Source organism: Anolis carolinensis, chromosome 6, assembly GCF_035594765.1.
Source record: "Anolis carolinensis isolate JA03-04 chromosome 6, rAnoCar3.1.pri, whole genome shotgun sequence".
Classification (NCBI taxonomy): Eukaryota; Metazoa; Chordata; class Lepidosauria; order Squamata; family Dactyloidae; genus Anolis; species Anolis carolinensis.
This window is the reverse complement of record NC_085846.1, coordinates 105,804,327-105,830,826: the sequence shown is the minus strand read 5'-3', so window position 1 is coordinate 105,830,826 and position 26,500 is coordinate 105,804,327. Positions and strand designations below refer to the sequence as shown.

At 37.6% G+C, this 26,500-nt stretch overlaps 1 long non-coding RNA gene across 1 annotated transcript in view; it reads right to left on the bottom strand.

Moving 5' to 3' along the window:
* Positions 1-7,451: 7,451 nt before the first annotated feature.
* LOC103279088 (uncharacterized) overlaps positions 7,452-26,500 on the bottom strand; it is a 35,273-nt gene continuing 16,224 nt past the window's right edge. The window contains exon 2 of the long non-coding RNA XR_009999634.1: positions 7,452-11,139. This is a non-coding gene — a long non-coding RNA (uncharacterized LOC103279088). The remainder of the gene's footprint in view (positions 11,140-26,500) is intronic.

Here is a 26,500-nt window from a genome sequence, read left to right as displayed (position 1 = left end):
AGACAGTACTGGAAGAGAGCTTTGAAAGTGGTGGTTTCTCTTTCTTTGGAGGCTTTTAAACAGAGGCTAGATGGCTATTTATTGGGAGTGCTTAGATTGTGGATTCCTGTTGGACTGGATGGACATTGTGGTCTCTTCCAACTCTCTCATTTGTTTTATTTACTGGAAGCTGGCTGCAGTCCTAAACAACCTGGAGGTAAACAAGAATTCAACCTTAGATATGCAGATGATACCACTTTGATGGCTGAAAGCGAGGAGAAGCTGAGGAAACTTTTAACCAAAGTGAAAGAAGAAAGTGCAAAAGCTGGGTTGTAGTTAAACATAACCCAAGATTATGGCAACCAGACTGATTGATAACTGGCAAATAGAGGGAGAAAACGTGGATGCAGTGACTGACTTTATATTTCTAGGTACTAAGATTACTGCAGACGCAGACTGCAGCCAGGAAATCAGAAGACGTTTACTTCTTGGGAAGAGAGCAATGACCAATCTTGATAAAATAATGAAGAGTAGAGACATCACCCTGGCAACGAAGGTTCTCACAGTTAAAGCAATTGTATTCAGAAGTGACTGAACGAATAAACAACAAACAGAGAACCAGAATTTACCAAAATGGTTGATGCTTGTATGTGAAAAATAATTGAAAAATATCAGACATGTAAACTCATTGCTGCCTTATCAGTAAGAAGAGGAGAGCTTGCAAGTCCACAGTGATAAATTCAGTTTGGGAAATGCCAGTACTGTAAATGCATAATATTCTCAAAATAAATGTCATTGTTGACAGAGTCACTCCATATCGTTCCCATCTCTGTTGCTGAGGTTACACTTTGAGAGGGGAGGCAGGGTAGTCGAAATGTCAGAGGAGAAATAAGGCAACACGTGCACATTCACTGTTTAATATGGCAGGCCATTTAGATATGGCACCAAACCTATGCTATCTCTTTCTTCATAGCCTTCTTAATGAATAATTGAAGTTAACCTTTGCTAATTTTACTTGTTGATATGTGAATATTTCTCCATCTTTAAAAAGAATGATATTAATAATTGCCTTCTTTGGGACACACAAGGAATTGTCAATTGGCCATATGAAGTGCTGAGCCCATTTTTGTGAACTAGCAGCATACTTAAAAATAATTCAGATCAAAGGCTCTTCCAAAAACTTCAATAAATGCAAATGTAAAATTTATTTAAGAAATACTAAAAAGTAATTTAAAAGCTATTAAAACAATGTTGCACATCATTAAAAGTGTATCACATATTGTTTCTAAAAAAACTGATGTCATAAAAGATTTTGACTTGCTGGCAGAATGAGAGCAAGCACAAAATCCTCCTGGCCTCTATAGGGAGAGAGTTCCAAAGTCTAAGAACAGCTACTCCCTCATCCCCAACAAATAAGCCTGAGACTTTCAAGATTTAGTGTACTCTACTCATAGATAAATATATAGTTTTTCTGTTTTCTGAAATATTTTTATGAAATACTTTTCTGATATATAATATTTGATCATTAAAATTAATTGCAGAATCTTTTTTAAATAGGAAATTCACCATCCCTGACAAAACTACTGACATGCAACTGTCAGTATGCATTTGGGAAAATATGCAAGGATACACTAGATTTATTACACTGAGTAGCTGAAAGCATCTTCAGAGAGAATCATTCATTCAACAAGTTTTGCCCCTTAGAAACAGGATTCTCTTTTGTTTTCTTTTATCAGAGAACTTCAGTCTGCCAAGACTCCTATTCTCATTTTCCAAGGGCACCAGGAGACACTGGAAGAACATCAGGAGGTCAACCTACATTCAAAACTGAATGAACTTTAGTCGGTTCCATATCCAGAGGCTACCTTTAATTGTCTTCTTTGCGCCAAACATTCTTGCATTAATTTCATTATGTGAATGCCTCCAGGCAGCTTTATGGTGCTAAAAGGAGCACAGGGAGAGAAGAAAACTAAAGACAAATGAGAGAAAATGACCCAGAAATATGGACTTGACATAAATCTTCCCTGGTTAGAAACTGGCAGGGAGCATGTGCATAAACAAGGATAAAAGCAACGTTGCCAAGAGAATAGAATTGGGCTAATTCGTATGTGACCCATCTGTTTATTTTCTTCCTTCTACCTCCACACAATGGCAAGCAGCCATTTCTGTGGTTGAGGGAGCATTTTTCTGAGCTGAGGTGCAAGGATGAGCCCAATCCTTAGACAAACAATGCAATTTTCTACACTTAAACAATCAGATGACATGCAGGTAAATTAGTATGGATTGAGTATTCAAAATCCTTGGGATCAGAAGTGTTTGGGATTTTAGCTTGTCTATATTTTGGAATCCCTATATTTGCATATAGGGAATAATGAGGTATTTTGAAGATGGACCCCTGTGTCCAAACATGACGTTTATTTATGTGTCATATATACATCATATTCACATAACCTGGAGCTAATTTTACATACTATAGTTTCAATAATTTTGTGCATGAGATGGACTTTGTGAATCATGGACTATTAGAAAGCCAAGATGTCACTATCTAAACTACCCACATGGAAATTTGGGATTTTGGAGAATTTTGGAATTCCAGATAGCAAATGTTCATGTTGTAACAGCATGGTTTGTAGTCTCGTGCATTTGTATAGAATAGCTATCCGTTTCTGTTTGTCCCATTTCTATTGCCACATTTCTGTTTCTGTTGGCCACTTCTGAAAACAGGCACTTATACAAATGAGCTTTTCAGCCCAAGGTCCAGAAAAAAAGAGAAGTTTTTCTGACCTTGGGTGGAAAAGTGCAAGGGCCTACCAGGGTCTGTAGGCCCTGCCAGCCAGCCCTATGATCAATGAGTGCTTGATGCTCAGCTGTAGGTCCTGCCAGCCAGGCCTATGAGCGTTGAATGCTCAGCGCTCAGCTTTAGGCCCTGCCAGCCGGGCCTACGAGCATCAAATGCTCAGTGCTCAGCTGTAGGACTTGCCAGCCAGGCCTACGAGAGTCAAGTGCTTGGCGGTCATCTGTAGGCCCTGCCAGCCAGGACCTACATACGAGTGGGCCCGATGCTTGGTGATCGGCTGTAGGCTCTGTCAGCCATGTCTACATCTGAGTGGGCCCCATGCTCAAGGCTCGGTTGTAGGCCCCGGCTAGCTGGGCCTACAGCCAGCGCACTGAAAATCAGCTGGAGAATTGGCTACCATCCCCTCCTTTTTGTTTCACTGCTGTTTTTGTTCTGGGAGGGTTTCTACCCTTCTGTGCCACCTGAATGGATGAACAATGCGAAAACACGGAATAAACAGATGAAATGGTATCCGGGTCCATGACTAATAGTTTTTTCCTATTGGTACAGCTTGGAGATGAGATTTTCTGAAAAAACTGATCAAAATTATATCATCCAAATGCCCCATTTGTATGTCTGCCTTGTTGCAGGCCGGTTCTTCCCAAAGAAGGGAAACTGGTGTTACATCAGCCATCCTCAACTGGAAGTGAACATTTATCTCCTTTAATTTTGGCATGGAATACTCTTAATTGGGTCACAGGAGACATGGAGTGTGGCCATGTTTTCTGGATTTTATCTGCTTGGCTAAAATGAAATTTGATGCAGCTAATTTCTGTAAAATGAGCAGTGAGTTGGTTGGAAATGTGTTCTATATGAATGGAGCACTGCAGTTTGAGTTAAAGTTCTTCAAATTTGCTTTGGATGAGATTCATTTGGAGTAGCTCCAGGCACATGCGATGCAGGGTAATTTGAACTTATTCCAGGAGGGCCCTTGTATGTCCAGAGGGACACAATTAGTAGACATACCCAAGTAAAGATGTAACTATTATGGTGTCAGGGACTTAGTGATGAGAGAGCCAAAGGGTTTTGCTTGTTGAGTTGCTTGATTGAGCTTCCTGCTGCTAAAGTACTTGAAATGGGCATGAATTTTTATATGGCATAAAAGCCTGGGTGACTTTTGATAACATTATATTTTCATTTTCCTGTACAGAATGAGCATTCTAAATGAAGGGATTGGAATGGGCTTATCCAATAGCAAGCAAAATTGGTTCTTCATTTTAAGGAGTGTTTGTCTGAGACCCTAATATTTTGCTCTGAGCATGAAGAGTAAGATGTGGTAGTGTAGTCTTGACATTCCCATCAAAATTTCATAACTCAATAACCCTAGAGAGAACATTTTACCTCCCGGCTTTTATGTTACCTGGTCTTAGAGTATCTGCTTTGAAGCTTTGCAGGCCATGTCAGCAACCAGATGCTTTGCATTTTGATCTTCTGACATTCAGGTAATGCATGCTGGGCTGCACCAAATGTTTAAAGACCATGGAGTTCAACCTAGCAGTAACCCAGAAATCATACTACTTTTTACTCCATTTACAGCATAGAAGTTACTTTTAGTGTTTAGCTTCATCTTTCTCTTTGGACTAATCTCTAAATGCTTTAGTGACTTCTTTTCTATGTGATAGTCGTGGATTTTCCTTCAGTACGTTTGGAATTCTATTTCATTGAGATGGTAAGAATCCACTCTTTATAAATCAATGCTTTATTACTAAAATGGCTTAAAGAAGTCAAATAGGTGTTAAATCAATTTACAGATTTGTTTGTGAAAAAGACATTTGTTTGTGAAAAAGAGCCACGTAAATCAACAGGACTAGACACTAAATTCAACATTCCCAAGATCGGGTTGCAGATATGTGTGACTATGATGTCACAAAAATCTATGCTTGTTTTCCAGGAATTTTCCAGGCTAATAATAATAATAATAATAATAATAATAATAATAATAAATTTATTCTTATATCCCACCACCATCTCCAGGAAGGGACTAAGGGCGGCTTACGTATGGGACAAAATGCCCACAAAACACTAATACAAATACAAGCAATCCATCAAAGCAAAACCAGAATTAAAATAAGAACATAATCAAATATATCAATGCAGAGAAAACACAATTAAATAAAACATCAGAATATAAAACAGCAGCATAAAACTCAATCAAGACAATACTCAACGAACCAATTGCCAGTAGTACAATGTGCATAACCAGGCTATAAAAGGGCCAGGCATAGGATAGTGCAAATAGTGTATCATAGGGCTGAGTTTTGGATGAAATGCAGAGAACCAAATATTAAGGAACCTAGGGGCTGGGCATTTATAACTAGGGACTAGGTTGAGTATCCCTTATCCAGAATTCCCAAATACCCGAAAATTGAAAATTCTCTACATGGGTGGCTCTAATTGTCATACTTTTGCTTTCTGGTGGTCCAATGCACACAAATTTATTTCATGCATACAATTATTATAAATATCATGTATAAAATTACTTTTATGCTGTGTGTGTGTTTCTTTATTGAAATATATCATCAAATTTTTATACAGGGTGTTTGAAAAAGAACTCCCTATTCACCATTTAAATTAAATGGTGAATAGGGAGTTCTTTTTCAAACACCCTGTATATCCTGCTTTTATATATATAAGAATTTCTGTTGGTTAACCTGGTATGTCATTTTAGGAAATTATTCCAGTGGGTTTTCCAACATTAGGATAATGTCATCCACAAATAACTTTATTTTGTATTCTTGGCTTTTCACTTTTGTTTCTATTGGATCTTCATATTGGTTTAATTTCCTTGCTAAGATTTCTATTGCAAGTATAAATAATAGTTGTGAGAGAGGACATCCCTGTCTCACGCCTCTCTGTATTGGAAAGGTTTCAGCCATATTTCCATTAATTTTAGCTTTTTGTTCTGTGTATATCAATTGTACTTGATTGATAAATTTTTCGCTATATCTTAAATATTTAACAATGGAATTGGTTTGTAAATTTGGACCAATTCTTTATCCTTATCTTCTTGGGGGAATAAGATAATGCTGGTGTTGTGACTGCGCCTTCGGGGATTATGGTTGATGGTGATGGAATTCGAAGAGGAAGAAAAAACCCTCGTGATGAGGGTTCACTGGAGGAGTTGCGCAGGAAGCGACTTAGAGAGCTATATGGGGGATCTTCTGAGTAAGATTCAGATGGGGAGATGGATGCTGAGGAACAGGTGGTGGCTGGGGAAGTGGGCACTGAATGGGCACAGCCACCAGAGATTTCTGGGGATTTGGGGCTTATGGATACTTCTGAACCTGGGGTTTCTGCAGGAGCTGATCCCAATTGGGATGCTTGGAGAAGGGAGGATGGTTCTTTAAGTGTTCATGGGGCTAAGTGTGGGCAGGATGATTGGGACTCCGACGAATTGCTAGGTACTCCAGATCTAGCTGTGTGGAGTTCAGACTCTGAGTAGATTTGGGACACCTGGTGTTTGGGTGTGAGTGTTTGGTCACCCAGGAGGAAGGGGAATAAAATGGGAATGTTTGGCCACTGCACTTTGCGTGTGGCAAGGTGTTGCTGAGGTGCCATTGGGATCTCTGTGTTTCCATGAAGACTGAACTTGGACTATGATTTGAATCTGCTGATATCATCTAGCTTGGCTCTCGCTGTGTCTTATCGTGGACCTGTTTTGGATGACTGCACCCTCTTCGGACTATTGGATTGAATTTGACCTGGCTTCTGTCTACGCCTTCTGACTGACGGCTACTCCCGGCTTCTGACTATTGGTTTGTCTTTCGGAATTTCTGCTGCCTCCCGACCTGACCTTGGATTCTTCTGACGACGGCTATTCATCATCCCTTTGAGGCTCTCGGCTTATCTGCACCGTGGAAGCAGCTTTACTGCTTTTCTAGTTTGTTTATTTTCCAGCAATTAACTTTATTTGTTTCCCAAAGCTGAATTGAAGCGTTATTTAGTTTTTTATTGAATGCCAGCATGGGAAATTAGCGTGGCTCGTTTTTGAGTTATTATTGTCCAATCTACTCTCAAAACACTGAAAAGTGAAGTGTTTCAAGGATATTTCCTGTGTTTATGTTATTTTTAGGCTTATCTTTGGAATAAATTTTGTTTTGTATGTTAACTGGCGTCTGACTCTTGACAGCTGGCCTCTTTCCATGTCTTTGGTATTTGATTAGGCTGTGTGTTTAAGGTCTACAAGAGACATAAATGAATTTGGTTTAGACCTGGGTGACATCTCCATCATATCTTATAAGTATATGCAAATATTCCAAAATTCAAAATGAAAAAGAAATCCAAAATATGAAATACGTCTGGTCCCAAGCATATCAGATAAGGGGTACTCAACTTTTAATGGTCTTGAAGTAGGCCAACGTGGCAGTAAAAACATAATGGAAGGGTCCCTATCTCTCTAATGTGTCAAGGGGAGAATTTTTGCCTAAATGTATAGATACTTACATTAAAATGTAGAAGGGGCATGATGGGGGGCGGGCTTCTAAGGCTCCATTGAAGGGGAAAATGACCCGCTATGGTACATGCTCATAGCTTAAAGCTACACTGAGGACAAAACAGAAATAAATCTGTAGTTTTTTAAGAACAACAGACATCCCCAGTAGCTTTTTGGAAACCTCAATTTCACAACATACGAAAACCCAGGCAACAGCTATACCTTTATTGGACCAAACAAAAATGCACAAAATACATAATGCCTTCAATGCTCCACTGACTTCTTCATCCAACAAAAGTTGAGTTGAGTCTCCTCGGAGAGAAAGGCGGGGTAAAAGTGATGTAAATAAATAAATAAATAAACAAAAGTGTTAAAAATCATAAAAGAAAAATAATGATAGTGTTAGAGACATAGGCATACATTTTATCTAGATGTTATTTTTGTTGTCAATTAAGATGGTCTGGGGGGATATTAATGGAGATTGGTTTTCCCTCTCTTTGGCCATGTGGTTCCTGGGAAACAAAGAGTCATAAAATCCAGGCAATAATATTTCAACTCTGCTTGCAATACTAAAAGTAACTTCTCCTGAAATCTAGACTTGATCCAGTCTGTCTAATTATTTTTCCCTGTTCCATATTTTAAAAAAAACCCAAAGATTTGAATACTGCTACCAGAGGTTCCAATACTCATTGAAAAAGCAAATGCTTCAGGTCAATTTGGGAAGTCTCTTCCTTCAGGTGGGCAGAAACTCAACATTCTTTTGCAAAATGTTAAGCACTTCACCTGCATCTCCCCAGAACCTGCTGTTGCTGCTAACATCTTGCTAATCTGAAAGCACCCTGCCAATCTGGCAGAATACTCTGAAAAACTGAAGCATGGCTTGCAAGGCATAGTACCTCCAGGAACAATGGCAGACGGCAATGACTGAAGTAACTGCAAGGCAGACAACCATAGCTGAGTTTCATCAATACTTGTAAATCAAACTAGTGATGCACAGAACTTTGCAAACAAGAGGTTTCCTTCCAAGAGGCTAGCAGTCTGGCCTTTGGCTCCTTTCTTGTTTTAATAGGCTCAGTTACACTGATAGAGGGTGAAAGTTTCACTTTTGAAATTGGTTGAGGACAAGGTCAGGTGTCAGGAAGGAAATGGAAACAGGTTAGACTCACTTTGAGCTGGTTTCCATGTTCCTTGAAGACTATTGGCTCTTCTAAATTTTCAGAGAGTATTTTTTACTAAAGAACTGAGTTTCTCTTGAATCTTGAAGATCCTGTAGTCAGTGAATGCACCCTGCTGTCTCTGGCATATGGAATAATAGAATCCTTAGTGGTCAAGTCTTAAGGGCTGCCAGTTATTTATATTCAGTTGGCCCAACTAGATAGTTTCCTTTACCTTAAATTTGGGTCAAGGAACATGATGGAGATTCGGGGCTCATAATGAAACTAAAAAGAAACAGCAGATCCTAGAAGCCTTATGTCTGTCCATAATTGTTTTTAGCCTTATTCTTTGTTGCTATGTGCCTTCAAGCTTTTGTAAGGGCCCTATGGTAATTCAATCATGAGGTTTTCTTGGCAAGATTTGTTTGAAGAAAGTTTGCATTAGCCTTTTTTCAGAGGCTTAGATAGTGTGACTTGCCTAATGGGTTTCCCAATGGGTTTTCATGGCCAATTGGGGGTTTGAAACCTGATCTCCAGAGTTGTAGTCCAAAGCTCATCCCATTATGGTGTGCTGACTCTGGTTGTTCTTATTGTCATGCTTATGTACATTCAAGTCAATTAAAATTTATGACAACTGTACCTTAGGGTATTACTGGCAAAATTATGCACATGAGCTTTGTCATTGCCTTCATCTAGGACTGAGAAAATGTGTCTTGCCTGAAACATTTTTCTATAACTGGGTGTGATTTAAACTGGTCTCATTGAGTCCTATTTCAGCTCTTAAACCAAACCCATAAGATTTTCACTTTGGCATACAGTATAACCAAAAGAAGCCGTGTCTCAGTTTGGTTTGGATTCAGAGGGGCCCAATTTCAAACTTCAGAATCTCTATTTGGATCTCAGATATCAGCTTCACAAATATCTTCTTTGGTCAAGACTTTAGCATGTCACTGATGATATAAAACCAACTACAATGGATTAAATTGTCCAGTAACTAGCTCACAGCAGAAAAAAACATATTAGACACACTCTTTACCTTATACTATGTGAAAAACTTCTACTAAATCATTCTAACAGGACACTGCAGTCCTAAATTAAGAAATGTATAACCAATGTGCTGTTTAAGACTGATAAAAATGGTGCATCATAATGTTTTGAGGATTGAGTTAAACTAAGCCATGTTGAAATCTCAGTGAAACCTCTTCCCATTGAAACTACCTGTAATTGAGAATAGGGTTTGGTTCAGGTGGAACATAAGGCAAGAACTCTATTCTCTGATATTTCTTGTTTGAGCTTTGGGATGGAATTTAATGAAGGATGTTATCCATCATAGCAGAGAAGTTCTGCGCTAGTCTTTCAAGAACAGTCAATGTAGGGCAAAGGACATGATTAGTTTTCAAATGGAGCTGGGTGAATTTATGAGTACTCTTAGGTGACGTGTTTTTAATCTGACGCTTCAGCAGTTGTGTGAGACTAGGAAGTATTTTTTACCTCATACAATCCTCTGAAACAGCAGAGATGGCAACCAGTAAAAAAGGAAAACTGAAGTAGACAGGGTGAATTATTAATCTTTCTGTTATTCATGGTTTGCAGTACTTCAGCACTACTGTCCAGTGACATTTTATAAACTACTGGGGCAGTGTCTAGATTGCATTCATCATGGGTCAAGCATGAGTGCTAAGGTGCTTAGAAAGAAATTCTTGATAACGGCAATCCACAATAGAACCAATTACCTATGGAGGTTTGAAGCTTTTTTTTAAGATATCTTCAAAGAGAAGCTGAGATGTTCCAGCTCTAGGTTTCATTCTATGAGTAGGAGTTCAATTGGAGAGCCTTTAAGGCCAATCAAACTCTAAGATTTTATGACTGCTAAGCTTTTTGTCCTCAACAAAGGGGGGGGGAGTGGAATATTTGAGCTCAGCTTTGGGCATGTTTTGGGTCAACATTTCATGTAGGATTATTGCAGTTGAGTATTTTTGGGAGGGAGCAGTACAACACTAATGATGTTACAGATGCACTAGTGTCTTAGTTTTTGGAGGGTTGGCAGTATTAAAATATAGTTGATAAATAAATAGCTGTTATTGTTGCAATGCATGGGGCCAATGGGCATGTAAAATTAATCTATTTCATTAACATTATGCATTTGGATATAGGAGCTCCCACATTCAAGACAACTGGTAGACAGAACTTTCCGGCTTGATTTAGATGTGGTCATTGCAATATCAGTACCCCTAAGGTGAAATGGCAGTAGATCCTCTTCCCAATGCAACCCTTCTCCCTACATCTGTTTTTTTGTCTCTCATCCACTATGATGACTGATAGTATAGTAGAGGGAAGCTCAGTGGATGGGGTTTGGCCCCAAGGCTTCTAGCTAGATTGTTTCTCATGAAGGTATCTTAGTGGTTGAACAAAACTCTTTTTCTGTTAGATGCATCAAGAAAAGAATCGCTTGTATGTCAGTCAGCATATTTCGTTTAAGCCTTCTGAAAAGCAACATAATGTCATTCAATGTCAAGTTCGCAAAAAAAAAAATAATCTCCCCACTTCTCTCAACTCCATCACCATCCCTAAGGAGACAAGCTGTGCCTCAGTTTCTTCCTAACAGTATTTGTCATGCTTTGAAAAGTTGGGCTGGCATTCCTGTTCTGTTTATGAAAACATGAAAATGGACGCATTCCTCATCTTCCTTTCTCAAGATGCTCATGGCAATAAGACGTGACCAGCTCCAACCAGCCCATCTGTAAATAAATAAAAGAAGACATCATTTTAGATTATGCTACTCCTGGCCAGCAGCTATCAAAATGTCAGTGACCTAACATGTTTGCTTGGTGCTGAGGAAAGTCATGACAGCCCAGATAAACTGTATGTCATTTGGAACGGCAGAACGGATTTCACACTCCCTATGTGCACAGGGAAAGAAAAAGAGATTAAAATAGGAATCCACACAAGATTCCATGATATGGAAATGTGAGAAGAAACAGCATAGGTGATTTGCAACAAAACTCGGCCCAAAAGAATGGGCTAACTTAGGGTAAAATATGTAACTGTGAAACATCATTCAGAGTAATGAAGGTAGAAATGTGTGTGTGCATACTTTGCATGAAATGAACTGACTACCACACAAGTGATTTTTTTTACTGCAACTTAAAACATGTATACATTATAACTATGTAGTATAATACTAGTAGGCATGTACAATCCATAATTTTTTTCAAAAGTCATTACAAAACTGAGGGTGCTGGCATTTTGTTTCTAAAGTGTTTCTAAGGTATCGTCCGTGAAAATTTCGTTACTGTAACAAGAGTAATGAAATTTCGTTACTATTTCGTTATAGTAATTGCGCATAGGGGAAATTCAGTGGCTCCTTTTTTTCCTTCATTTGTATAACGATTAGGGTGAAACTTGCTACAATGTTCAAGCACATTTACCACTGTTAGCCCACCAAATTTCAGATTGTTTCACTTATCCATGGATTTTTGGGGAATTTTCAAAGGTTTTATAAACAACATTTAAAAAAACAAACAAAACAAAAACAAAAACAAAAAAACCTACAATACTTTTCTACACAATTCCCCACAACTTTCAGAAATATTCATGCATCTACTGATTTTAGGGAATTTTTGTAAAGTTTTAACAGAAATTTTTTTAAAATCCACAAAAGCTATCTAATTGAATGTCTATTATATGATAGGTACATGATAGAATCATAAAGCTGGTAGGGAACCCAAAGACCATCCAGTCCAACCCCCTTCTTTCTGCAATGCAGAAAAAGAACAATCAAAGCACCCCTGACAGATGGCCATCCAGCCTCTGAATAAAAATAAAAATAATAAATAACAATTACAATTATTATTTATTTTTATTCCGCTTTTCTCCCATGGGTGGGATTCAAAGCGGCGTATATGGCTAAAACAGCAAAAGTACACATAACATAAATAATTCATTAAAACATCATAAACCAAATGAACAGATAATGCACACTATATACTAAATTTAAACAAATTAATAAGCTAAAATGTAGGTCATTAAATTCACTAAACCTCAGGCCACTATATTATTATTATTATTATTATTATTATTATTATTATTATTATTATTATAAAAAATAAAATGCATTCCTAGTTTGAAAGTGTTATTTCACTGTTTACTTTGAAAGTAGTTGTTTTACTCCAGAAACTTAGTTTTTGTGCAAAAACCTATGTTAAATTGGTGGAGACTTTACAAGATACTAGAGTAAAATATGCTATAGCACATTGTCCCTCCCACAAAGAAAGTTTTTGCAGTTTAATAAACTTTCCCTGTGTTTTTATGATAGAACCAATTTGGAAATGATATTTATAACCCAGGAACAAAAATCATTGTGTAGAATATGAACCAGTTTATTGGATCTCTATCTGGCTAGGGAGGGGCAAATCTCTCTCCCCCCTATCCTGATTGGGGCTGAGCACTGCATTCTGGGAAATGTAGTTTAAAGAAGGGCCTTTTGAATTATCTGGCATAGGGCTACAGAGGCCCAGAGAGTTCCGTCCCTCCTAGCCTTTCATTGGCAGGTAAAAACATTTCTCTAGCATCAAGGGTTGAGTTTTTTTAAAGCAGTATGATTGGGATTTTAAGATGGGGAAATTTTTTCATACATTTTAATATATCAATGCCTAATTGTTTTAATACATTATTTAGCTTGTTTTCATACATTATTTAACTATTTTTATATTTTAATATATTTGCATTGCTTTATATTTATTGTTTGCTGCCTTGAGTTCCTATACCTGGAGAAAGTGCAACTATCCAGATTTTGCCATACTGAAAGTCTCAGCAATTCTAGCCAGCATAGTCAATGGTGAAGAATTTTGGGAACCTCAGTCCAACCAATTATGAAGGGACGAAGATTTCCCAGCTTTGCGTTTTAAAAAATTGCAAGGAAGATCCAGCACTTAATGCAAATATATTTATGCTATATTGTACATCCTGAAATAATGTTTCAAGTATTTATTTATTTATTTACAGTATTTATATTCCGCCCTTCTCACCCCGAAGGGGACTCAGGGCAGATCACATTATACACATATAAGGCAAACATTCAATGCCATATAACATAGAACAGAGACAGAGACAGACGCAGAGGCAATTTAAACCTTCTTCAGCTTCCAGCTTCCTGAGGGCATGCTTGATTCCGGCCACAGGGGAGCAGCTGCTTCATCATCCACTGTGATGGCACTTCCTCATTCCAACGGCAGCTGGGTGATTTTTATGGTGTCGTAAATTAGCCTCCCCACATATAAGTGGTATTTCCTATTTGATAGATGCAACTATCTTTCGGATTGTTTAGGCCAGCAACTAGCAGGGGCTATATTTTATTTTTAATTGTCGGGTGCTCACCCCGACACGGGCGGGCCTTGAGCTCATGACCTCTTGGTCAGAGTGATTTATTGCAGCTTGCTGCTAACCAGCCTGCGCCACAGCCTGGCCCTGGAATGTTATAACCATTCTTTGGGAGAGTTTTAGGAGATCCCAAAGGTTTAGGCAGCAATTTTGCATCGAACTAACCAGTGAGAGATGTATTCATGGTTTTATGTAGCTGTGGGACTACAATTCTGAGATCCTTTTTTTTTTTGTTAAAACCAGACAAATAGGTATGTGTGTATGTAATTGTGTGAGTGCATGGTTTATAAGCCAAGAACTTCTCCTGTCTGTTACAGTGTGCCAGAATGTGAAAAGTGTCACTTAGAGAAATCCAATAATCCTCCTGGACTTTGATTTCAGAGGGTTAGAGGTATATTGGTCACTGCCCGGAAAGGAAGAAAATATATTTCAGGTCAGAAATCAGTTAAGGAATAGGAAAAAATCAAAAGCAGAAATGACATTCTCATGAGTACGGGTTGATGTGATGAGTCTGGGTCAGGTGGAATGTGCCTCACTGTACGTTTGCAACATGAAGCTGACATTTCTCTCATGCTGCTGCAAATTTAAAGTGGCATCCTCTTAATTTCTGCAATGATGGTCGCCGGAGTTCCAGCTCAATGTTGGCCTCAGCTGGTAGAGAATAAATGGGAATACACATTGGAGAATCTTCTGAACTAGTGAAAGCTGCCAATGAAGTAGTTACAGTGATTTCCCAATTCAGTTGCAGCTTCAAAGAACTACTGATAATTAGATTAAGTGTGTGTGTGTGTGTGTGTGTGTGTGTAGTTGCAGGACCACTGTAAAAGTGAAAAGAAATTGCTTTTTTAAATAATCAGAGAGAACATCTCTATAGGAATTTCTAGGTCTGACCATAAATCATATTGAAGGACTTACAATTTCCTGCGGAGAAGGTTTTTAATCAAATCCATGAATAATATAGTCTGAAAAAGACAAAACTCCAATTGTGGAGGGACACACACAAACATATAGACATGTGTGTAGACACACACACGCACACACACCTCTACCATCTATCCGAACATCTGTGACCTCAATGAGAAAGACCACGTGAATCCAGAATAGACTTCATAACATTTATGGTTCCACTGCCAAGATTCTACTCTCTGAAATACAAGAGAATTGGAAGGAACCTCATGGGCTATTAAATCCAACTCTATGTTCAGTGTGGGATCTCAAGCTAGAGCATCTCCATCTAGTAACTGTCCAGAAGGAGATCCCACCACCTCTTTAGGCAATTGTTCAATTGCCAAAACACTCATCATCAAAAACCTCCTTCTAATGGTGAATGCCAGTCCATGTAATGTGAAACCATTAAAACGCCTTCTACCCTCTGAGGCAGCAGCAAACAACAACTACAAAAAGTCTTATCCTTGTGGGTGGGAAGGATATTGCTTTATAAAATGTTCTCAAAGGAAGCCCAAGATAGAAAAAATACTCTTAAAAATGAAAAACTCTCCCCAACAGGGAGAAGAGATCTTGATTTTTTTTTTTCATTTTTTGCAGTCAAGAATGAAATAGTGAAGATTTACATTTGCCAGCAAGTGTGCAGGCTTCAGCTGTGTTACTATGATTTCCCAGATCAATAATGCAAAATCCAGATATTATGAAGAACTTCAATTGTAAGCAAAAATGTTACTATTACGACTTTGGGGGGACTCCAAATGTATTCAAGTTCCTCTCTGTGTGGAGTGAAAGGAGGTGGGGACTTGTGCTGATCTTAATTATTGTGCCTTGCTTCTTCGTCATTGGTTTTAAATCTATGTAGTTGAGATGAATATAATTGTAAAGAGAGCTGTCTTTAAAATACATCTACAGACATATCATGGGTTGTCACATAGAAGATGGAGCAGATGTGTTTTCTGTTGCTTCAGAGGGCAGGGCAGGAGCCAATGTTGCAAACAGTCAGATTTTGGTAAAACATTACTAAGCACATCCTAATTTAAGCAATTTGATAATGGCAAAAAAGGCTCTAGGGATTGGTTGATTCTTCTATGGAGTCTGGGCAGACATCCAGAAGGGAAGCTGTAGAGCTTGAAAAAATTACCTTTTTAGACTACAGCTGCCAGAATGCCCTATTTCCCAAACTCTGGGTACCTTAATCTCCCCATTTACTGTAGATTTTGTCTCAAGCAGATATTGGACTCTACGATCTTATTGGTGCTTTTTAATTCTAAAATTCTGTTGTTCTACTATGGTTGTTTTCATGTCTTCCAATGACAACTGTTAGGTTGAAAGAAACCTGAAGGGGGAATGTTTACAGTGTGTATACTTGTTAAATCATTTGCATCTAGACATCTAATATAGACTGTGTCTACATATATTCTTTGAAACACCTAACTTCTTAGTACATTACTCTTAGTACAAAAACAATCCAAAAAGAAAACCTTGATATTGATATTGAGAGAGTTCCATCTTGTCTCTTTGCATCAGCTGAAGGACTCTCCCCGCAATAACATGCTATGCTAGTATATATATATATATATATATATATATATATATATATATATGATATAATTTACAATAATATATAATAATTATAACATATTGTATATACATATAATATTCATATTATATTGTAATACAATATAATACTAATAATACAATATAATATTAATTATATATTATATTTTACATGTAATATTACTAATAATATTACAATATATTGATACAGTACAATATAGTAATTTATTTCCAGTATTGTACTATGCTAATATAATATTGTATGTAAATTAAATTTGTAAGCCGCTCTGAGTCCCCTTCGGGGTGAGAAGGGCGGCATATAAATATAGCTAATAATAAATAAATAAATAAATATTGTCATTTTCTATAAGGGACATGATTATATATAATGGGACTCGAGCATTCAAGGGGTTTTGATATCCATGAGGGTTCCTGAAACCAATTTAAGTGGATTCCGAGATTCCACTGTAATTACAATTAATCAACTAGTGTGATTACTGAAGTAACAGAGATAACACCAAAATCAAGCTAACTAACATTGCAGATGTTTTTCATCATCGGATGTCAGAGAGAGGAGAGAACTCTGCTCCCTCCCGTTCAGTGTCTGCTTTGTAAATGGTGTGCATCATTTCCATTCCTTCCCTGGGCTTTGGCACAGTGGTGATTACCATATTTCAATAGGTCCCCCTGTGTGCTCCAGGTAGGACCGGGCAAAGGGCTTACTGGATTACATGCTTGATTTCCCCTGAAAGCCTCTCTTTCCAGTAAATATTGCAGCAATTTGAAAGGATTACTTTCCTGTGTCCCTCTCAATTTTTCCAACTATTTTTGATCTGATAGCACCAGCTGGTAGTCACTTAAGGGTGACAACAACACTCTCATCAGCTCCTTGTAAAGGTGGACACACATTACGCTTCCCAATCAGAGCTGGGGGGCCCCAAGAGGCACTTGGGGGGGAGCGGGACGGAGGAGAGAGTGATTGGTTTCCACTGCAGATGGGGCTCTAAGTTTCTTCAGGAAAATGGCTCCCTAATGCCTTCTGTAATTTGCAAACAGTATTTGAGATTTTGAAACATCTGCCATGTGCTCAACGATGTTCAGGTTAATGTAGTCTGAAGAAAGCATTCAGCTTTTTATTTCCCTGTTTTCTTGCCATTAGTTTTCCACCTTTATTTAAGGAGAGGGAAATAATATCTCTGTGAAAGAATACCAACTCGAGTAAACAATCTATGTTATCAGTACCATCTTTTAAAAAGATACTGTCCCTTGATTATTTTACTTTTTGATGTGAAAAAGTAAACTGGAATCAATGAAAGTCTATGTAGAAGCAAATTAGTTATTCTTATCAGTGCCACAAAGCCCCTTACTTCTTGTTGTTATTGTTTATCTTTACATTGACTCTGACTTATGGAGACCTTATTTTTGAGTTTTCTTGGATTTGAATCCAGGTGTCCTAGAGTTCATATTGCCGATTTTGGCATATAAATCTATCATTTTGGTATCTACCCCAAAGTAGAGAGTCACAATTCAGAATTCTAATCTGAATGTAGTTATAGTTCAAAACTTAACTCCTACATCACACTGGCTTCCTTCTTACTGCATGGGCGCTGTATTTTTCTGACAATTATAAGACTAGAATGTCCTTCAACAAAAATATTCTATGATCATAGCTATATGCTATATACAGTAGAGTCTCATTTATCCAACATAAATGGGCTGGCAGAACGTTGGATAAGCGAATATGTTGGATGATAAGGAGGGATCAAGGAAAAGTCTATTAAACATCAAATTAGGTTATGGTTTTACAAATTAAGCACCAAAACATCATGTTATACAACAAATCTGACAGAAAAAGTAGTTCAATATGCAGTAATGCTATATAGTAAATTACTGTATTTATGAATTTAGCACCAAAATATCACAATGTATTGAAAACATTGACTACAAAAATGTGTTGGATAATCCAGAATGTTGGATAAGCGAATGTTGGATAAGTGAGACTCTACTGTAACTGCAAAGTGAAGGAATCTCATAAACTAAAAGAGCCTACAACTTCAGACAGTATCATTGAGTGTTACTGCATTATGACACTACTTTTAAAAAAATGCAGACTGTTTACAAGAGAGGTTAAAACAGTGCAGACTGGTTGCTTCCTTGTCAATTGGGCAGTGAATCCACTGGGGGCTGTCATCTTAAGTTTAAAGGCAACAAACTTATCTAAGGGATAAATTTCAGTAATTGGATAGAATCATAAAAGTGAAAGAGACTATAAAGGACCATCCATTCCAACTTTCTGCCATTCAGGAAAACATAATCATAGTTCCATTAAAGGACAAACCAATCTAGAGAGATTCATTAGTTCACTGACTTGGAAGTTTCAACCACTGGTAGGGTTAAATCAATATGAAGTTTGGGGCTACCAGAAATGGACTGAAAGATGTCACCTAGAGAAACTGAGGCACACTGCAAAATCTTCTGCTGTGGTGACTCATGCTTACAAGCAAAGACTCATTAAAAAAAAACATGTTGTATTTTAGGTTTAGTATCAGCTTCTTTGAGCTGAAAGGAGAGAAAATATTGGATAAACTAAAGGAAGAGAACCCCTCTTCATGCATTTCTAATTCAGTTTCACCAGTTCATTTCAATGGACATCTTGCTACCCTTGGAGCGTAAGTCTTGCTTTGGCCATCTCTGGATCTGTCATTGTGAATCAAGATGGATGGTGATTATGTTTTATTAATCTAAACTATAGCAGGGTTAGTGATTGATTCTTGCCTTCTGATGGTGATTGCTTTGGAGATTATATTATTCATCAGCATCTGTCAAAAAAAATTTCAGCTATATTTAAAATAAAGTTATGGATTAGGATATAATCTGAGATCCACATGAATTGATGGTCATTTCATCCAAAATGTGATCAGTTATGATAATCTCTACTTTTCTCCTTTCTTTTACCGTTTCTGTCAAAACTCTATATTTTACCTTGGATAACCCCATTTATTTTCTGACATTCTGGAATTTGTGCCCATATTTATATCCATTCCAACAAGGAAGGAAAAATGTTTTAATCTCAAATTAGTTCCCAAGCAAGTATGCTGTACTTTGCAATTTCAGTAAAGTTCTGAATCCGATCTATTGAATCCGATCTATTGAATCAGTACTTTTGTCTCATCATTCAAAAACTGACTTCATGGGTTTCCTCCAGTTGTACTTATACAATAACAAACAGGCCCAGAACTACAGCAAGTACTACATATGATCTAAATTAAGGGTAGCTGTTGTGCCAAAGTTGGGATTTTTTTACCACTCTCTTTAGAACTGCATGCTAATAGCCATATTTGGAGAGAACCTAAAAAAGAAGAATGGTCCCTCTGAGCCATCAACCGACCAACCAGAAAATTTCAAACTGCTCTTACTCAGAGCTGAAAATAAAATCAGCCTCAAACAAGCACATGTAAATAAATACATTGAAGAAGGCTAGTTTACCCATTTCTGTAATGTATCTATCTTTCAGTAGTAATAAACAGTGAGATCATATCCAGTAGGTACGGAGACCAGGAAATAAAAATTATACTAAGCTGTTTTAGTAAAAAAAAAAAAGAGGGAATTTTGGGGGGAAGTGGGATACAAATGAAGTTTTTAATGTCATCTCTTCTAGAAATGAAAAAAGGAGACAGACAGATGACATAATCACATAGAGGAAAATGAGCGCCCTAGCACGTTGCCAGGATGCCTCCTGCTCAGAGCCCGCTGGATGCCATCACATGACTTTAGGCAACTTTCAGTGGGAATCTGTAGAGGAATGGTCTTGGCAGCATGCTTGGAGGTTTCCCTGGAACTCAGGAGGCTTCCTGTGCTCGATAAAGAAAAATGAGGGGAAGCCAGGTGGTGATGCTCCTCCTCATGGGATAGGTAAGGGTGCAGGGAGCAATGCAGGGTAATGGTTTCCCCTGTTGTCCCATGGATTCACTACACTGGGTGGCAAATCCCCCTGCTGCCCGTCATAATATAATGAAGTCCTGAAAGACATAAGCAAGCTGGGACTTTTAATTTGATGTCCTTTTGGACCACACAGACAATATTAGAAACTAAAGGTTTGGGAGACATCAATATATTTGCCCAATATATATTTCATGTAATCAGGCACATTAAATAATAATGTCAATACGCCTTGTCTGTGGAAGTTTGGCCTAGAAATCATTGTTTTATGTCACTCAAGTCTGACCACCATCCAAGCTGGTGAAAGGGCAATGAAACAGACTACAGGATGTCTGTATTTGGAGTGTGAGGAAGCTACAGAGACTCGAAGGTTTAATGATTTGAGTTAATGCTCCTTGACTAGAATCAGTCAGGAAGCTGTTCAGTCCCTCACAACTGCTTTGGGATTCCAATGCAGTTTTCTTCCCTGCTTTTATTTGCTTTCACTATGCTCCCTTTGCATATTTGGAAATGAAACCAATGTTGCGAAGAGCCCATAGGTCTCCAGTGCTCTCTCATTCAAAAGAAGCTGAACTATTCTAAGCATTATTCCAGGGCTTTTTCATTGTTCAGGGAGCTGGGGAGTACTTAACAATATGTACGGACACTATTTGTGGTGATGAGAGATGTCATTAGTTTAATGGCCAGCGTTATCTTTTCTTACAGCTAAGGAGGTTTGCTGATGGAGCTGAGTCTACTTTTCTTAATGGCTGCAATTATGAAAATATGTCACATCCACATTCAACATGTTGCTTGCAATTTTGACAAAGGCATCAATAACTCGAACAGTTGCTGCTATTTAGCAGAGCAATAATGAGGTGCCTTAGTAAAGGCCAACTGAAGTTCTTGAGTATGCTTTATGAGCCTTGGTTTATTGACTAATCAAAGCTATTGATAATAAAGTAAACTTAACACTGCTCAAACGAAAGCCTTGCTAAGGCAAAGGCTAAAATATTTTGTACGCTTCATTTGGTACAATAGTCATGAAATTTTTATTCCTTGTCAGCTCTTACAGTATTTCTCAATGATGTTCCAACCCAGCAAAAAATCTCAGTTGGGTTGTTGTGATGTCATGAACACTGTAAATGCCAAGAAAGACAATTCGGCCATAGAATAGCAAACTGGGGATCTTCTGGGAGTGAAGTGAAAGAGGAAAATAATTAGAAGGTTAAAGAGACCAATGAAACCCAAAACAGGGAGTTGAAAGTGTGGGCTTTGGTGAAGAACAAATACATTATTGTGTTATATAACAAACACCTGAAAAAAAGACGTTGTGACACAAACATTATTAGTAGTATAATGCTGGCAGAATAAGAATAATAGCATGTGTGGCCAATTGTTCTTGTTGTTAAGAAAGCAAACAAACAAAAACAGTTATTGGGCAGCAGCACTAGTGCGGGATTTCCCAGAGACAATGGCAGTGGCATTTTAGCTGATTCTTTGTTAGTGCTGCACAGAAGGAGACATCGGCAAAGCACTGTTTAATGTATTTTACCACAAGACCCCTATAATGAACAATCCAAAACAAAGCAAAGGTAATACCCACATTGGAAGACTTTCAACCTCTACTGGTGAAGAGCAAAGGATACTAAAGACTACAGCAGTGCTGTGTGAAATGATGCAACTGGTGTCCAGCTACTGATGTGCTCATAGGTCAAGGGAAAGCTACACAACACATATAAAGGAATATAGCCTGTAAGATTCAGGGAAAGCTAGAAATTGTAAAACAAAGATTAAAATACCTGGTAAGAGTGAATTAAAGTGGACAGGTACAGAATATTTTCCACCGGAAATCAATGTTGTAATTGTGTAATTTTAACTGAAATCTACTAGCAAACATGGAAAACACAGTGGTGGCCTACAGATCAGAAATGCTCAATATACATTCCAATCTGCTCAAAAGAGGACACCAAAAGTGGATTATCAATACAGTAGAGTCTCACTTAACCAAGCTAAACAGGCCGGCAGAAGTTTGGATAAGCGAATATCTTGGTTAATAAGGAGGGATTAAGGAAAAGCCTATTAAACATCAAATTAGGTTATGATTTTACAAACTAAGCACCAAAACTTCATGTTATACAACACATTTGACAGAAAAAGTAGTTCAGTACACAGTAATGTTATGTTGTAATTACTGTATTTACGAATTTAGCACCAAAATATCACGATATATTGAAAACATTGACTACAAAAATGGCTTGGATTATCCAGAGGCTTGGATAAGCGAGGCTTGGATAAGTGAGACTCTACTGTATATAAAAAGTGGTCAGAGACTTGCTATGCCTTCATTCATTTATACCCAAAATGGAGACACTGGTAAAAAAATTTTTTAAAAAAGACTAGAGATGGAAGGGCAATTATTTATTTATTCACTTTGTTTTATATCTCACCCTCTCTCCCACATTGATGGACTCAGAGTGGCTAACACTCAACAACGATTCGATGCCGTTCAATATTAATAGAAAATACATAAAATCACAAACACAAAAATTAAAACAGTATTACAACCATATTAAAACCAATTATATTAAAAGTCAATTCCATCTCATTGATGAAAATAGATAAGATCCTGAAATATAAAGACATATAATTCAACATCAATGTTTGGGTTATCCATTTTGCCATATTTCTGATTTCTATGTATATTTGTGAAAGATAGACAGCGGAGAAAGCTGACAGGAAGGTAATCAATCTATCTGAAATGTGTTGGAGGAAAATTCTACCGATACCACAGACTTCTAAAATGATCACTATATGGGCCCCAATAACAAATGAAGCCTGAAGCCTCCCTAGAAGCCAAAATGGCCAAATAGGCCATCATACCTTTGCCATATCATGAAACAATAGCACATTAGAAAAATGATGTTAGGTAAAGGGGAAATAAGTAGGATAAGAAGAAGAAGACCACAACATAGCTGGAGAGACTCAATCAAGGAACTCACAGGTTCTGACTTTGCATGACCTGAACAAGTCTGTTGTTGATAGAGTACCTTGGAGGTCTCTCATTCATAAAGATGCCATGAGGAAAACTTGATTTGATGGCAATTAGCAGTAGCAACAAATCCAACAAAATTCGATTCTTTTCTAGCTTATTCTTGTACCCTGTTCACTTGTACCCTGCTGACTCTATAATTCCCATAGCTTTCTGTGTCCTCCACTAAACTCGTGGATAGTACAAGGTCAACATATTTTGAGTCAGCTGGTTTAGCAGTAAGGCCTATATTTAAAATATACTGTTAATAAAACTATATGAGGAATTAATTTAAAAAATTTCTATAGACCATGAAACATTCAGTCGCTTCAGCTAATGAATCTTGCTTTGTTATATGCAAATTGAATGGTTAAATACAAAGGATGTCAGTAATGATAATGGCATGATGATATAAGATATATAAATGACATGGGTTGTGATAAACCATTTAGAACATGGCCAAGCTTGGAAAAGTTACTTTTGTTTTTCCTCTCAAAGGTGCTAAGAGTGAACATGACAGTGAGTCTTTGAGTCTCTTTTTAGAGAGAAAAGTGGGATATAAATAATAATAATCATTATCATCACAGTGGTCACACCAACTGCAGGTTTCTGGGAGACTTCCCAAAGTCTAGAAAAGGAAGTGAAGATGCTTGAAAACCATAAAGAACACCAAATTTTCTCGAGTCTAACACTTTTTTTAAAGGCTAGAGAGTGCCTTTTCAAACCGTTTTTAATATGTATTGCTGAAGGCTTTCACGACTGGAATCATTGGAGTGTTTTGTGGTTTTTCCGGGTTGTATGGCTGTGTTCTAGAAGCATTTTTTCCTGACATTTCATCTGCAGCTATGGCTGACACCTTCAGAGACTCTGAAATCATAACTATCATCATCATGTTCTAGTAATTTGATTGGGATTGCTATAGAGATTATTATTATTATTATTATTATTATTATTATTATTATTATTATTATATGATGGAGCATTGCTAAATTTGGCCATCCAGTGTTTCTCATGGATCTGTCTAGTGGTGAAGTGTATAGCATATTCAAATAATGATGGTTTCACGAAATGTTCTCAGACAAATTTAGTGCCTTGATTTTGTCATTTTAAAAATATGAGCCAATTGAACTATGCAGTAAACTCATTTATGCGATGACAAGGCAACTGGTAGATTTTGGTCTGAAGGTCCCCAAGCTCTTAGCTTACACAGTACACTGAACTATTCACAATGCAGAGGAAAATACTGGAGATAGAGAAAGGCATTTGGGTTTCAGAGCTCGTCACCTCTGGTGTCATAGTAATACTTGAATTTACATACTATACATTTGCCTACTGATGCGGCTTATAATTCCTGTTGGATAATATATAGCCAAAAACAAAGGCTTCCTCATGGTAGAGAAGGAAACTCAAACACAACATCAGCTTGCAATTTTTTTTAAAAAAAATAAATGGAAGAAAACAGTGTCCTTAATTTGTAGTAAATGCTTATGCAAAGTTCATGGTTATTTCCATTTCAACGCCAGTTGCAAATAATTTTGATTTAAGCAAGCAGGCATAGAAGAATAACCATCACTGCAAAATGTAAAAATGAGCAGAGCACAGCGTCTTCTCTCACTCTTTTTTTCCTCATTACATTGTGTCTTCCATGCATCATTAATTCTTGGTGTATTATCTGAAATGTTATTGTTCATAATCAGGAATCGACTATAGTGCTAAATCATAGTCTAAGTAGAAGGAGAAAGTAAGCTTGTTAGCTGGAATCCTTGTACACTAGAGAATATACAGAAAACCAGTTTAAAAAAAACATCCTTTTGTCATAAGCAGGATGTGGATTGGATTGAGAGCTTTATGCAGAATGGTTGGCATGCTCTGTCTATTTAACACAGAGAAACAGCCATTTGCAACATTCACACTTGCCTCAAACAGACAAGAGTACTTTCTCCCACCCTGAACGTTCCACAGATATATAAATCCCACTTGACTAGTTTCCAACAGACCTCACAACCGCGGAGGATGCCTGCCATATATGTGGGCAAAACGTCAGGAGAGAATGCTTCTGGTCATACAGAAAATGTACATCAACCCACTGAGCTTATCTCTCTTTATGAGTACATTAGAGCTCCCAAGATCTTCAGGAGAAGCTTGTTTGCTGGGAACAAAGAAGAGAGCCCTTTCAGTGGTTGGAAGCAGACTTGGGAACACTAAGGAGACTGGGATTGTTTTGTTTTTGTTCTTCTGTCAGCACATGAAAAGGTTGTGCCATTAGAGATTTAGAAACTAAATGAGATGGGTTTTTAATTATGTGCTATCCTGCTTTATGGTTTGCATAGTCTTTTAATGAATTCTAAAGTTTCAATTTTCTAAATTGCTTGTTGCAGAGGATTGCTTTCAGCTGCCACAAAAAATATGGAGGACTCGACGTGTGTTAGACAGATCGCCACCCACTGACACCAAGATATGGAGGATTCGAACTCGTTACAACTACTAAAACTGCCACCAATGTTATATTCAGGAGCCTCCTCTGTGTTAGGATATTTAGAGAGTCACACAAGACACTTTATGTGAGGGAAAAAAACAAGTTGTTTATTTGTTCTTAAACAGTAAAAATGCGTAGTGGTTTCAATAACAAGTTAGGCATTTCTCTTACAAAGGATGGTTTTATAACTTGAATTTTGTGGAAATATGTTCCTTCACACAGGAATTACAAACAGGGAAATTTAAACCTTTAAATCCCCTTCTCCTGGGATTTTAACACCAGCATTCTAAACTATAGCAGATCAATATAGTTCTCGGCCTTTCTTCCCCAAAGGCTTTTAACTATATTCCTCAAAGAGGTATCTTTCTAATAGCACACTTTCCAAGACTATCTCTATCTTCACACTCCAAGCTCCAACCAATTCCCTAACTGAAATGAAAAAATTCTCTGGCCGCCTAGCTCCAACTGTCACTTTGGCTCCTCCCATCCCCAATTGCTAAGCAACTCTCCCCATTTACATCAGCCAATCAGACTGCACTTCCAGTAATGGCTGCCTGATCGCTCCTCCCCCTTGCTTTGCTTAACTTTTGCAACAAGGCCTGAAGCTACCTGTACACCAACCCTGTAAGGTAAGCTAATCCATTACACTTTTCTTTTAGACAACTTTTATGTTTATATCGGTGTTTGTATATTGTTTTTTAAATTTGTGCTGTTTTAAAATCTGTTGCAAGCCATCTTGAGTCTTATCGCTGAAAGAAAAGTGAGATATAAATGAAAATAATAATAACAATAA